The following is a 13,961-nucleotide window of genomic DNA, read 5'->3' as shown; positions in this document are numbered from 1 at the left end:
GGTTCGGATCTCGAAGACCAGAGACCGCTAGTGTGAACTTAATTTTTTTTATTTGTTTTTTTATTTGTTTTTTTGTCCTTTTCGTTTTTTCTGAGTGATTGTGATTTTGAGCATATGTGGAAGAATAAATATCCCTTGTGAAATTACCTTTTTTCTTGGATTATTATTATTATTTGTTGTGTAACAGGTGGTTACATTTTGTGCTATCCTGGGTTAAGTTAATTTTTGACAGGTTTAATCCTGTCTGGCGCCCGAAGGTTTTTTCTTTAAAATAATTATTTAAGTTAGGGCGGCGACCACCGTTACAGAGTGGCGCCCAACGTGGGGCCTGAAACCTGCTTGAACTATTGAACACTTGAGAGAAAAAAAAAAAACTCTGAAACATTGTGATTCGTAAACTTTATTTTTTTTTGATGGAAAATTAGTGAAACAATGAAATTGTCTGAATTTATCTTGTAAATTGTTTATGCTTGAATTATTATTTTGTGTATAAACTGTGAACGCTAATTGAACAATTAGAGTTGTTATCTCTAAGGTGTCACAGTAATTGATAATTGTTTGAAGAATTGAAATAAGTGAAGGTGACTTACAGTACTTTGAATACTTATTGTTTTTGATTTACTTAGTGTTTTTGAGATAATACTGATTGAACAGTTGTGAAAAGTTGTATTTTGTTGTTTAGTAGAAATATTTCAGGGACAAACAAACTGACACACATCTCATTTACTGATATTTATTGTTTTTCACACTCAACATTCTTACACTCAATCACAGCAATCATGGCGCATACCCCTCCTTCCCAAACTACTTTTGTGGAAATTGAGCCTCCACCAGACATCTCAACTCCAGTATGGCCGCCTGCACTGCGACCGTGGATGCCTCTGGTACCACCTCCATGTGCTCCTGTGTTATACCATACCCCCACTCCACTCAGTCCTGTTCATCCTGGAGCCCGTGTGCACATGTCCTCTCCTGTTCTGGCTGGGAGCACTCCAGTGCAAACTCTCACCTGGGCACCACAAGTGGATAACATGCAACTTTGCACCTCATCTGAAGGTGGAACTCCTTCTTCAGTAGCACAACAACTGAGTTGAAAAGTGAAGTGGAGAAAGGATTTCAAAGTGTCAAAAAAAGTGCAGATCAACAAAAGTTAAGTGCATTGACACCACCAGATCCCAGCACAACCAGTACTTTATCCCAGCCATCTCCTGCTGCTCCAGTGACTCCTTCAACTTCTTCAACCCCTCCTTTAACATCTGTGGTTAAAAGTGACCATATTAAATTAACTTTCCCCACATTTGGAAGGCCTTCAGACGATGCAGACCCCCTATTGTACTTAACCAAATGTCAGGATTTTTTGGCTATACATCCCCTGACAGATGCAGACATGCAGCACGTGACTGGTGGGAAGTCAGACGGTCCACCATAACCACTTGGAATGAGTTTGAGACTGCATTTCTATCTGCTTTCCTTTCTGAGGATTATGAGGACGAACTGGCTGAACGTGTCCGTACTAGGATTCAAAGAGACACAGAATCTATTAGAGACTTTGCGTTTTCTTACAGAGCTCTCTGTAAAAGATGGAAGGCAGATTTTACAGAGGGTGAGATTGTGAAGATGATACTTAAGAATATCAAGCCGTACCTTGCCAGCCAATTGCGTAGCCGAGTGAATACTGTGGAAGAGCTGGTAAAATTAGGACATCAACTGGAAAAAGATTATGAGCAACAGCTTTGTTATGATTGTGGTCGAATGGGCCCTAAGCATCAAGCCACATCACAAAGACCCTCCTCAAACCAACCTACTGAGAAAATCCCAGTTCAGTGTTGGAGATGTAGAGGACAGCATCCACCAGGAAAATGTCCACACTATACCTCTCCCCAGTCACCTCAGACATCTGGTCCACAGTATTCCACCAGCGGCAAACAACCTTATCACCCCAAGTCAGGTGGTCATCCGTCCAACAACTCTGTTGCAGCAACAAGAAGTCATAAGTCACAATCAGCAACCAAGAAAACCTCTTCCTCATCTACAAGCTCTAATGAACGTGTAGCGATACCTCAACAACTAGTTGTTCCCCTTTGTATCGATGCCTGGTCAGGTAAAGCCATTGTGGACACTGGTGCATGCTACACACTCATCAATGAGAATCTCATGAGGCAGCTTACATCCCCGGACCAGCTGCAACCATGGTGCCGTGGTCCTCTTTATCTGGCAAATGGAAAAGCAGAGACTCCATTAGGATGGCTGAATACCACAATTAATTTACATGACCAAGCATTTACCTTACCTACTGCTGTACTTTCATCCCAAGCTCTAGCCTATGCTGTAGTCTTGGGGTTGGACTTTATTTTCTTCAGTAGGCTGCAACTCAATGTCATTGATCAAAAATACTCCTTCAAGCTGGATCCTTCAAAAGAGTACCCCTTTCAACCAGGAAGTGTGCCAAATGTAAGTCCCCAAAAAGAGATATGTCAACTTAATGAAGCCACACAAAACCTTTCCTTATTAACTTCTGTGCCCCCTCCATCATCACCATTGCAAATTCAACACCCGGATGGTATTAATGAACAGACATTGATAAAAAATGCTGTAGACGCTGCTCATTTACCCTTTGATGATAAGCTACAGTTACTCCAAATCCTGAACGAAAGCCCTCAGGTGTGTACTCTCCGTACTGGACGTACTGAGGTTCTCCAACACCGCATCTATGCCACCAGCCAAGTCCCCATTAAACAACGGCCATAACGTTTGTCTCCCCTCAAGCAACTTGCCCTGGAGGAGCAACTTGATGAGATGTTGAGGCAAGGAATAGTTGAACCATCCCACTCTGGTTGGGCATCACCGGTGGTCTTAGTACCCAAAAAAGACGGCAAATTTAGATTTTGTGTGGATTATAGAAAAGTTAATTCTGTAACAGAAAGTGACGCTTACCCTCTTCCCAATATAACAGAAATTCTGGAATCACTCTCTGGGGCAGCCATCTTCTCAACGATTGATCTAAACAGTGGATATTGGCAGGTGACCATGGACCCCAACAGCAAAACCAAGACAGCCTTCATCACTCCTGCAGGTCTCTATCAATTTAATGTTATGCAGTTTGGGCTCAAAAATGCTCCCGCAACTTTTCAGAGGCTCATGGAGACAGTTCTGGGAGAACTAAGGAGAAAAATATGCTTTGTGTACATCGATGACATCATTGTGTACTCGCCTTCAATAACACAGCATTTCCACGACCTCCAGACTGTCCTCCATAGACTAGAAACTGCTGGTCTCACCATAAACTTGAAGAAAAGTCAATTTTGTCTTCAAGAGCTCACTTTCCTAGGACATGTTGTAAGTATCAAGGGCATTTCAGCAGACCCATGTAAGACTGAAGCCATTCATGCCTACCCTGTGCCTACGAACTTGAAGGAAGTTCAGCGGTTCCTCGGGTTAGCAGGGTGGTATCACCGTTTCGTTCCGAATTTTTCCAAGATTACTGAACCCCTCAACGCACTGAAAAAGAACGGACATAGTTTTCAATGGTCAATTCCGTGTCAGCAAGCTTTTGACCAGCTTAAGTCTCACCTCACCTCCCATTCTGGGCCATCCCGATCTTCAGCGGCCATTCATTGTTTACACCGATGCCAGTGACATCGGCCTGGGTGCCACATTAGCACAACGTAGGGACGTAGGCAGAGAGGAGGTTATCCGTCATCCGTTTGTTTGCACATGATGTTGCCAGTATGAGCGAGGATTTATGATGGAAAGACGGCTGCGAGTCAATCAGCTGTTTCATGTGTATGTCTGGTGCGTGACTAAAGCAGTGCACTTCCAGACCAACTATCGTGAGCAGTCTTGAAGACAAGGCAAAAACCGCTTATCCACCTATCTGGTGTCTGTTGACCCGCGATACTCATTGGTGCCTTCAATACCTGCAAACGTGGTCAGTACCTCTGCGCCGCAACACACTGCAACACACTGACACACACTGCAACACACGCACGCACGCACCCACTCGCATAGCTTTCGTATTCGCACATTCTGTGTGCTTAGTGTTTTGTTTATAATTGTTGTTGCCCGTTAAAATTATTGTTGCTGTTGATTTAATGTTGGTGATTTACTTAATGAGATGTTTATCCAATGTTTTCTTTGTTCTCTCTTTTCTTTTCTTATGGAAATTTTTTGTGAATGAATGTGGACACGAATCTGCGAACGTGGATTAGCGTGACGCGGTCTGTTTCCGGCCGGCACGGGGTTCGGATCTCGAAGACCAGAGACCGCTAGTGTGAACTTCATTTTTTTTATTAGTTTTTTTATTTGGTTTTTTGTCCTTTTCGTTTTTTTCTGAGTGATTGTGATTTTGAGCATATGTGGAAGAATAAATATCCCTTGTGAAATGACCTTTTTTCTTGGATTATTATTATTATTTGTTGTGTAACAGGTGGTTACATTTTGTGCCATCCTGGGTTAAGTTAATTTTTGACAGGTTTAATCCTGTCTGGCGCCCGAAGGTTTTTTCTTTAAAATAATTATTTAAGTTAGGGCGGCGACCACCGTTACAAGTTAATATCTGCCTAGAAAATCGCCTAGTGTTAATCAGCATCACTATTTGTACTCGTTGTGAATACGCAGGCCACAAGAAGTAATTAGGTGGGGTTTATTTATTTTTTTAGATCACTTTTACTCAGGCCATGCTAGCTGGCAACAAAGGATTCCATTCATTGTGCTAAGCTAAGCTAGCGCCGACCCTGTCAAACTAAAACAACGCATGCACTGAGACAAAAATGCATTTGCCCACCTATCTAAATGTAGGAAAGAAGGTGAATAAGCCCTATTTCAAAAAACGGTGGAGTGTTCCTTTAAAAAAGGAAAGGACCCAGTTGAGTGCTCCAGCTACAGGCCTCTTTCGCTTTTAAATGCAGATTTAAAGATTTACGCTAAATTACTGGCCCGACGGCTTCAAGGTCATATGACAGAACTGGTTCATAGTGACCAGACAGGGTTTATAAAGTCTAGACTTGCTACTGATAATGTTAGAAGACTATTACACGTTATAGATGGTGCTCAAGGCTTAAGTTCCCCTGCTGCTGTCCTTTCACTAGATGCAATGAAGGCCTTTGACCGCCTGGAGTGGCCATTTCTGTGGTCAGTGTTAGAGTTCATGGGGGTCGGTTTGCCGTTTATTAATATGATTAAGGTCCTGTATAAAAACCCAACAGCTGTAGTACTTACGGGCAAAATTGGTTCTTCTCCCTTTGCCGTCTCGAGAAGATCAAGACAAGGCTGCCCTCTTAGCCCTCTGTTATTCACCCTTTCTCTTGAACCACTGGCGCAAGCTATCCGCGGCTCACCCACAATCTCTCCAATTTCCATCAGAGGAACACATCATCATGTCTCACTGTATGCTGATGATGTTTTATTGTATATAAACAACCCAGTACAATGTATCCCACGTTTTGTTTCTGATTTCAAAATAAACTGGCAGAAATCAGCTTTGCTACCTTTAAATCAGGCAATGTGTAATGTTCCCATCCCTGCATCTATTCCAGTCACTAAAAACTTAACTTATCTGGGGATAGATATCTCTTCCTCCATACAGACAATTATTAAAAACAATTTTTGTAAAACACTTAACAAAGTTGTGGCGGATCTGGACAGGTGGTCTAACCTGCCAAATTCGCTTCGTGGCAGGGTAGCCATAATTAAAATGAATATTCTGCCCAGAGTCAATTTCGTCAGCTCGATGCTCCCCCTTCCCCCGCCCCTTAATTATTGGAGCAAATTACAGTCAGCAATAACTAAATTTTTGTGGCATGGCAAACGACCTTGCATTAAGCTCACCACTATGCAGCGAGAAAGGCAGGCCGGTGGCCTGTCTCTCCCAAATTTTAAGTTCTATGAGTGGGCCTTTACACTTAGACCTCTCCTATCCTGGTTTCAATCTGATGCTCAAGTGTCTTGGCGAGCTTTGGAGGAACGGATGATAGCTCCATACTCTTTTACTAACATTCTGCATGCTAAAATCTCACCCATCGTACCTTCTTTTTCTTTTATTTGCAGTTGAGATTGGCTTTAAAAAGCTTTAATGGTGCTCCTTTACAGGCCTCTCTCACACCACAGCCACTTCGAAAATTGTTTCACTCTGTTGGGAGTACAAGGGGTTTTGGTTCTTGCTGCGGTATGCTTATAGACCTCTGGCGTTGGACACGGTGTGGAGGAGAGATGTTCCAGATTTGGCAGATTTGACTTTTGGAAGATGATTGCCTTTAACCTCTCTAGGTTGTTTAAGATTAGATTGCCCTGTACGCCTGCTACACTCATATTGAATGATTTTTCAAGGTTTGGTTTGACACTGGATAAGAGAAGAGCATTGCTGGCTGGACTAAAAAACTAATTGCCACACGTTGGAAACCTCCACATTCACTCTCTTTTCGAGCTTGGGTTTTATATGGATAATTGTTTACTTGGAGTTGTCGACAGCTAGAGTCCACGGTACAAAAGAGTCAGCAATAGAGGCTTGGCATTTACTGCTAACCACTCTTTGTGGGCTTCAGATTTAATTTGTAACTGAGATTTGGAGATCTGGATACAGGGGGTGGGTGGGTTATACCTGGGTTTTAAAAAAAAAAAAAGTAAATTAAAAAATTTTCTTCATTTAGTTTTTTATCCTCTTTTTATTTTATTTTTATATTATGTTAATCATATGCTTCATTATATATGCTTATGTATAGGTATTGTAGCGTTTATACGCCCACGTATAAATATTATTAATTATTATTCATAACGGAATATGACCAATAATTAATATTTTAATTATTTTTAATTATTTTCAGAATTTACTGTAGCAGAATCAATAGTATGATCATTTTATCAGTTCATCCAATGAACAGAAAGCATAAACAAGTATTAACTCTAGGAAATATAATATCTTCCTGGCCAAGAAAGAATTAATCCCCAGCTAACAATAAATTACGAAGTAAATTAAGGGTAACAGCATAGGTAACTTAAATCGAAGTTCAAGACAATAAATCTGATAAGCACACACGAGTAATCTCTTTTAAATACAAACAATACTTTATTGATTATATAGGCTACTAACACATAAAGCTAATATCTAACACAAACACACGCATACACATTCATACGAGTTGCAAAGAAAGAGAGAGAGAGAGAGAGAGTTTTAAGAGATGAGATGATTAAATCCCAAGTTTCTATGCACTAATAAGACACAACCTGAATGAACCATCAAACATTAATTTAACCCTTCTATCGTTTTAAGACAGGTTATTAAATGTATCAATGCACTAGTTAAGATTTTAGCCTGGAGGTACTTGCGTCTTTGCTTTTCCTTTTGGGAATTCCTTTTGTTGCGTAAAAGGGGGGTTTCCCTTTGTTCGTTCGTCGGCTGGCCTCCTCGTGCTTGGATAAATGTCTGTGGCGTTCCAGTCACGTGGTGTGCTGGAGCTGCTGAATGAAAAGTCTTTGAAGTTGAAAGTGTTCGTTGAAGCCGTGAATCGTTGACCGAAACTTTGCCGCAAAACTTTACTTAAAACCGAGACTTTCAATCGGAAAAGAAATGATGACTCAGAAAAGAAAGGAAATTGAGAAGAGAGTATAGGCTAGTAAGATGGCTTGGATGCTGTTGAACCCGTTCTTCTGATCTTAATTTGGGTTCCTTCTGCTCCGTCTGTTACATGTTTGTTAGTCTGGTTTAGATCTTCATCTTTTTCTGCCCATCTTTGTTCTGCCTTTGTTGAGAGTTCTTCTTCTAAAACTTTGTTTGGGTCTTAAGACTTTAAACTCAAAGTTTGTCCCACCTCCTGAAGAGATCGGACCAATTAGATACTGTCTTTCTTTGTCTTGTCGTAAATCATGCGTTATCTGGGATCTCCTTACTCTCCACGCTCTAGCAGAGAGTACAGAGGCCACAGTTTAGACATTATTACCATTATAAGAATACAAACATTTTACACAGATTTCAATCAAGCCATCTTTTGAATCATGAGCATACGATCATATTGATATGAAACACAACACACTTTCATTCAAACATCTAACAGTTATAACAATTACATGAATTATATGGGATCTAAGCATATTAGACACACATTTATTGTAGACACAAAATTGAATCATTGCAGTTGCATGATGTTTGATTTATAAGTCCGTTGAAAATTGTTCTTGAATGATTTTATGTATAGTTAGGTAAAATCTCAGTTCTCTGGTTTGAAAAGAAGAGAATTGGTTTGTTCGTTCAGAGGTCCTTAAGGAGGAGGGGGTCTGGAATGTTGTGGGCTCGAGTTGTGTCATCTCAGAACCAATCATTCTTTTCCAAGCTATCTCACATTGACAAGTTCTTCCTTTAGCTGGGCTCATAAAAGTTCTTAGTTGGGGGTTTTCGTTGGTTAGCGTAGACTAGCTGGAGACTGTGAATGATTCATGGCTCTGGGTTGAGTTTCAAGGATTTTGATAGGTTAACGTCTCTTTGTGTGTAACGTTTATGGGCTTAAGACAGCCCTGGGGTCACAGGTATTTCCTGCTGAAATCTGTTTGTCTCTCGTGGGACCTTGGGTCTCACGTCATATCTTGACCAGTCAGTGTTTCGGCACAAATCTAGCATTGTCCATTCATTATTTAGTTAGTGCTGGGGGCTCCTTTAATTAGTCAGACCGGTGATGCCGGACCCGATGGCAAGATTGATGACGATCATGAGGTGTTCTGAACAAATCTTCTCTTTTGTTTGGCAGGAAGTAGAGAGTTTGAACTAATTTTCTGGAAGAAGATTAGTTGGTGGTTGGTTTCTACCCATTGTCGCTACAGTATGTATGTGAATATATATATTTATACTCTATTTTTGTGGCTTGTATATACCTGTATGTATTGTATTTCTAAAAGAAAAAATAAAGAAAAATTTGATCACAAAAAAAAGAAGACATTTCTCAGTTTCATTCATGGTGAAAACATGAAACATGCCATAGTTTAGTGGAAGATTGCTACCATCAACTGGAAAACAAACACTTTTGCTAGTGCTCCATGAATAGTTTGTGCATGAATAACATTTGGACGATGACATCACTATTTTATCCAGAGTGGCTATATATAAATGAACTAAATTACAGTTTTTTACGATTGTTAAGACAGATTTTTCAATACTTTTAACAATTTTCCAAAACTCTTAACACAGTTAGCGCTACATCCGTCTGTGTAAGCTATACTATTAACACATTTCTTGTTGCTTTAACACAAAATGCATACAATTAACACAAATTTAAAATGCTTGAACTTCTTTTACACACAAGCTCAAACAAGACCAAAACAATGGATTTTTACTGCCAAATTTACCAATGCTTTAACACTGTATGTCAGAACAGATAACACCATGTTCTAAACCTAACCTTACAGGCTAAAGTCAAGGTGAACAGCTGCTTATATTGTGAATTGAAACACAAATATATCCCCTGTATTTTATTCCATTGCTACTGAGAAACAGCTGATTGAAGTTATGCAAATATGGGACAATGTGGCATTCCACCATTCCTGTGCAGTCACAGCCTGGTTTGACGCCCATCAGAGGATGATGTCCATTTTCCTTGCCCCTTACTTCCCTTTCCTCAACCCCATTGAGGAGTTTTCTCAGCCTGGAGATGAAAGGTTTTTGACCATAGTCCACAGGACCAAATGTCCCTCCTGTATGCAAAAGATGCTGCATACCAAGACATCACAGCTGAACACTACCAGGATAAGGCAAGCCAAAAGATTCTTCCCAAGATGCCTTGCCAGGGAAGATATCAGGTGTGATGTGGATGAGAACGTGGACAAATGCAGAAGACCGGGCAGATTAGAAGATGGCTTTTTCTGTTTGTATATTTTGTATTTTCACATACAGTAATACTGTAAATGGCAGCTATATTGCATATTTTTGTTATCTTGCAGAAATGTCCTGTTGCAAATAAACCCGTTACTGCAGCAATTCTGTCTCTGTCTTCTTTTTTCATAAACCATACATTCTATAAAGATACTTTAAGAAGGGTTATTTATTTTGTTGTATTGAATTTCTGCTGCAAAAAACAACAACAACAACAAAATGCATGCATTTACATTACAAACAAAACAAAAATGTAGAGCAACTAAAAAAAAAAAAAAAAAAAAAAACTGCAGTGCAAAACACATTCTATGATCAATACAATATACTGTCTGTTGTATAAGGGCACACCTGACACATAAAATAATGCAGTTTCTGTAATTTCAGCAGATGATAGTGTTTTCTTTGTCATTGTGTAATGATTGACTAAATGTTCCTGTTGGAAGAGAACATGTGTTAGTGTTTTGAATAATTATTTGATTTTGAAACATGTTTGCAGTGTTTTGTTAGACATAGTGTATTGTGTTAGTGTATTATTGTATTTTGAAAATTAGTTTTGGAGTTTAGTTTACAATGTGTGATTTTGAGCATGAAATTAACCGTTTTGCCAATTGTGTGTTTTAGGTGTGTTGGTGTGTTAAGAGTTTAGGAAACTTGTTAAATGTATTGAAAAAACTGTCATAGCGATTGTAAAAAACTGTAAAGGTCCTGTTCTTCGTGATTCCATTTTTCAAACTTTAGTTAGTGTGTATTGTTGCTGTTAGAGCATAAATAATACCTGTAAAATTATAAAGCTCAAAGTTCAATGCCAAGCGAGATATTTTATTTAACAGAAGTCCCCTTTCAAAGCCTACAGCGAACGGCCGGTTTGGACTACATCCCTCTACTTCCTGCTTTAAAGGGTTAGTTCACCCAAAAATCTCCCACTACGAGTCTTTTCACGTAGTGTTTAAGTGTAGCACGTCTGTGTTGCACGTCGCCACGTATCACACACATGACCAGTGTCGCCCAATAGTGAGCCTACGTGGTGACGTGCAACACAGACGCGCTACGCTTAAACACTACGTGAAAAGACTCGAGGCCCAGAGAGAAGGAAATGAAAAGTGGAATAAAGTTGTTATTTTTGTTTGTTTTTGCGAAAGTATTCTCGTCGCTTTATAAACTTAAGATTGAGCCACTGGAGTCACTTGGACTATATTAACGATGTCTTTAATACATTTTCTGGGCCAGCAAGTTATAGTGTCTTAGAAGCCTATGGAGGAATGAGACATCACTCAGATTTAATCAAAAATATCTTAATTTGTGTTCCGAAGATGAACGAAGGTTTTACGGCGTTGGAACAACATGAGGGTGAGTAATTATTGACAGAATTTTCATTTTTGGGTGAACTAACCCTTTAATGACGTCAGTAGAACAGTTTTTTTTACTTACCTCCGCCCACAGGAATACACAAAAAAAGGGGCCGTGGTCTTGTTGCGCTCCCACGGAGAAAAGGAAGAGTTGCGTTTGTAGAGTGTGTTTGTCGCCATGTCGTCGAGACGCTGTTATTTTCATCCCGGAGTCAAATCACCAATAACACTGAGCGCATGCATCTCCACGTTATGGTAAGAGGCGTGACCTTTTTCCGGGCAACGTACGCTAAGCTGCTGTCGAATCACAACACAGGAACCGCTGGCACAATCAGAACTCGTTACGTATTTCTGAAGGAGGGACTTCATAGAACAAGGAGGTCATCAGCCCGGTTTTAGGACAGTGAAAACAGCGGTATACAGATAAGTAAATTATGTGAAAAATACTGTTTTTTTACACACGAAACATGAACACGTTATATTGCACACTGTAAACACAATCAAAGCTTCAAAAACACAGGAAAAACGGGATCTTTAATAACTTATTTACAACAAAAATAAACCATCACTGAACTTACTTAAATTTTTTCTCGATTGTTTACACACATTTTCTGGTACTTGAGACACAATGACCACAACATGTAACTCATTCACCAACCCCCTGAGCCAATTCTGCTGAACTACAAGCACAATTCCTGCTTTACACTCAAATTGCAGTTCTAAAACACACTTTTTTCAAAACACTACACACAATTCTCTGCTTTTGGCACAATTTTCATGCAGAAAATCTCTTGTTTTCACAAGGAACACACTGCCATTCACATATGCACACTGACTCTTCACATGGGCAAACACCCGTCACACAGTTTTACAATTAGCAATCAGAGCTTTAGTATAAAAGGGCAACAGGTGAGCTCTTCAATGGAGCAATGGATGCCAACATTGGATTTTTTTTATTACTGTAACTGTATACAGTCAATTCTTCTGTTGTTTTGTATGTAGACCACTGTATGTACAACTTTGTGTTGGTTGGGATGTACACTGTGTACATTGTTTTTGTGGGAAAAATACAGTTTTTCTCAATTGTTTACACACAAATACTGGTACTTGAGACACAATGACCACAACATGTAACTCCCCAGCTGGCATTCGACTGACCTTAAACGTTTAAATGTGGTTGAAATAATGTCAGTTTATGGAAAAACATTAATTCAACGTCAAAACAATGTTGAACACCAAATGGTTGAAATGGTGTTGTTAACTCACTGTGGATTCAACATAGAAATATAAATAAAATTTGAGTTGTACGTCAAATCAACATTATTTTTACAACCATGACTTTTAAACATTTTGTTGAAATATATCAGTAGAAAAATAACGTTGTTCCAACATCCAAACAATGATGATCAATTAACTGTTGAAAAAGTGTTGATGCATGAATAATGATACAACGTTGAAAGATCAACTCTGAATTAAACGTTTGTTAAGTAACATTAATTCAACGTCAAAACAACGTTGAACACTAAATGGTTGAAGTGGTGTTGTTAACTCACTACGGATTCAACATAGAAATAAAAATAATTTTTTTAGTTGTACGTCAAATCAACATTATTTTTTTACATCCATGACTTTTAAACATTTTGTTGAAATATATCAATAGAAAAATAACGTTGTTCCAACATCCAAACAATGCTGATCAATTAACTGTTGAAAAAGTGTTGATACATGAATAATGATACAACGTTGAAAGATCAACTCTGAATTAAACATTTGTTAAGTAACATTAATTCAACGTCAAAACAACGTTGAACACTAAATGGTTGAAGTGGTGTTGTTAACTCACTACGGATTCAACATAGAAATAAAAATAAATTTTTTAGTTGTACGTCAAATCAACATTATTTTTTTACAACCATGACTTTTAAACATTTTGTTGAAATATAGGCTATCAGTAGAAAAATAACGTTCCAACATCCAAACAATGCTGATCAATTAACTGTTGAAAAAGTGTTGATACATGAATAATGATACAACGTTGAAAGATCAACTCTGAATTAAACGTTTGTTAAGTAACATTAATTCAACGTCAAAACAACGTTGAACACTAAATGGTTGTAGTGGTGTTGTTAACTCACGGATTCAACATAGAAATAAAAATAAATTTTTTAGTTGTACGTCAAATCAACATTATTTTTTTACAACCATGACTTTTAAACATTTTGTTGAAATATAGGCTATCAGTAGAAAAATAACGTTCCAACATCCAAACAATGCTGATCAATTAACTGTTGAAAAAGTGTTGATACATGAATAATGATACAACGTTGAAAGATCAACTCTGAATTAAACGTTTGTTAAGTAACATTAATTCAACGTCAAAACAACGTTGAACACTAAATGGTTGAAGTGGTGTTGTTAACTCACGGATTCAACATAGAAATAAAAATATTTGTTTTAGTTGTACGTCAAATCAACATTGTTTTTTTACAACCATGACTTTTAAACATTTTGTTGAAATATATCAATAGAAAAATAACGTTGTTCCAACATCCAAACAATGCTGATCAATAAACTGTTGAAAAAGTGTTGATACATGAATAATGATACAACGTTGAAAGATCAACTCTGAATTAAACGTTTGTTAAGTAACATTAATTCAACGTCAAAACAACGTTGAACACTAAATGGTTGTAGTGGTGTTGTTAACTCACGGATTCAACATAGAAATAAAAATATTTGTTTTAGTTGTACGTCAAATCAACATT

The 13,961-nt window shown here is 38.5% G+C and overlaps 1 long non-coding RNA gene across 1 annotated transcript; it reads right to left on the bottom strand.

The window, feature by feature from the left end:
- Positions 1-1,403: 1,403 nt before the first annotated feature.
- LOC311288663 lies at positions 1,404-1,970 on the bottom strand. The gene is made up of 3 exons (XR_014626969.1): positions 1,806-1,970; positions 1,645-1,707; positions 1,404-1,513 (listed from the first exon to the last, which is right to left on the bottom strand). It is a non-coding gene; the product is annotated as an uncharacterized lncRNA (long non-coding RNA).
- Between the last annotated feature and the right edge of the window lie 11,991 nt (positions 1,971-13,961).

This window comes from Rutilus rutilus (assembly GCF_951802725.1).
Source record: "Rutilus rutilus genome assembly, chromosome: 4".
NCBI lineage: Eukaryota > Metazoa > Chordata > Actinopteri > Cypriniformes > Leuciscidae > Rutilus > Rutilus rutilus.
This window is presented reverse-complemented; position numbering and strand designations above follow the sequence as displayed.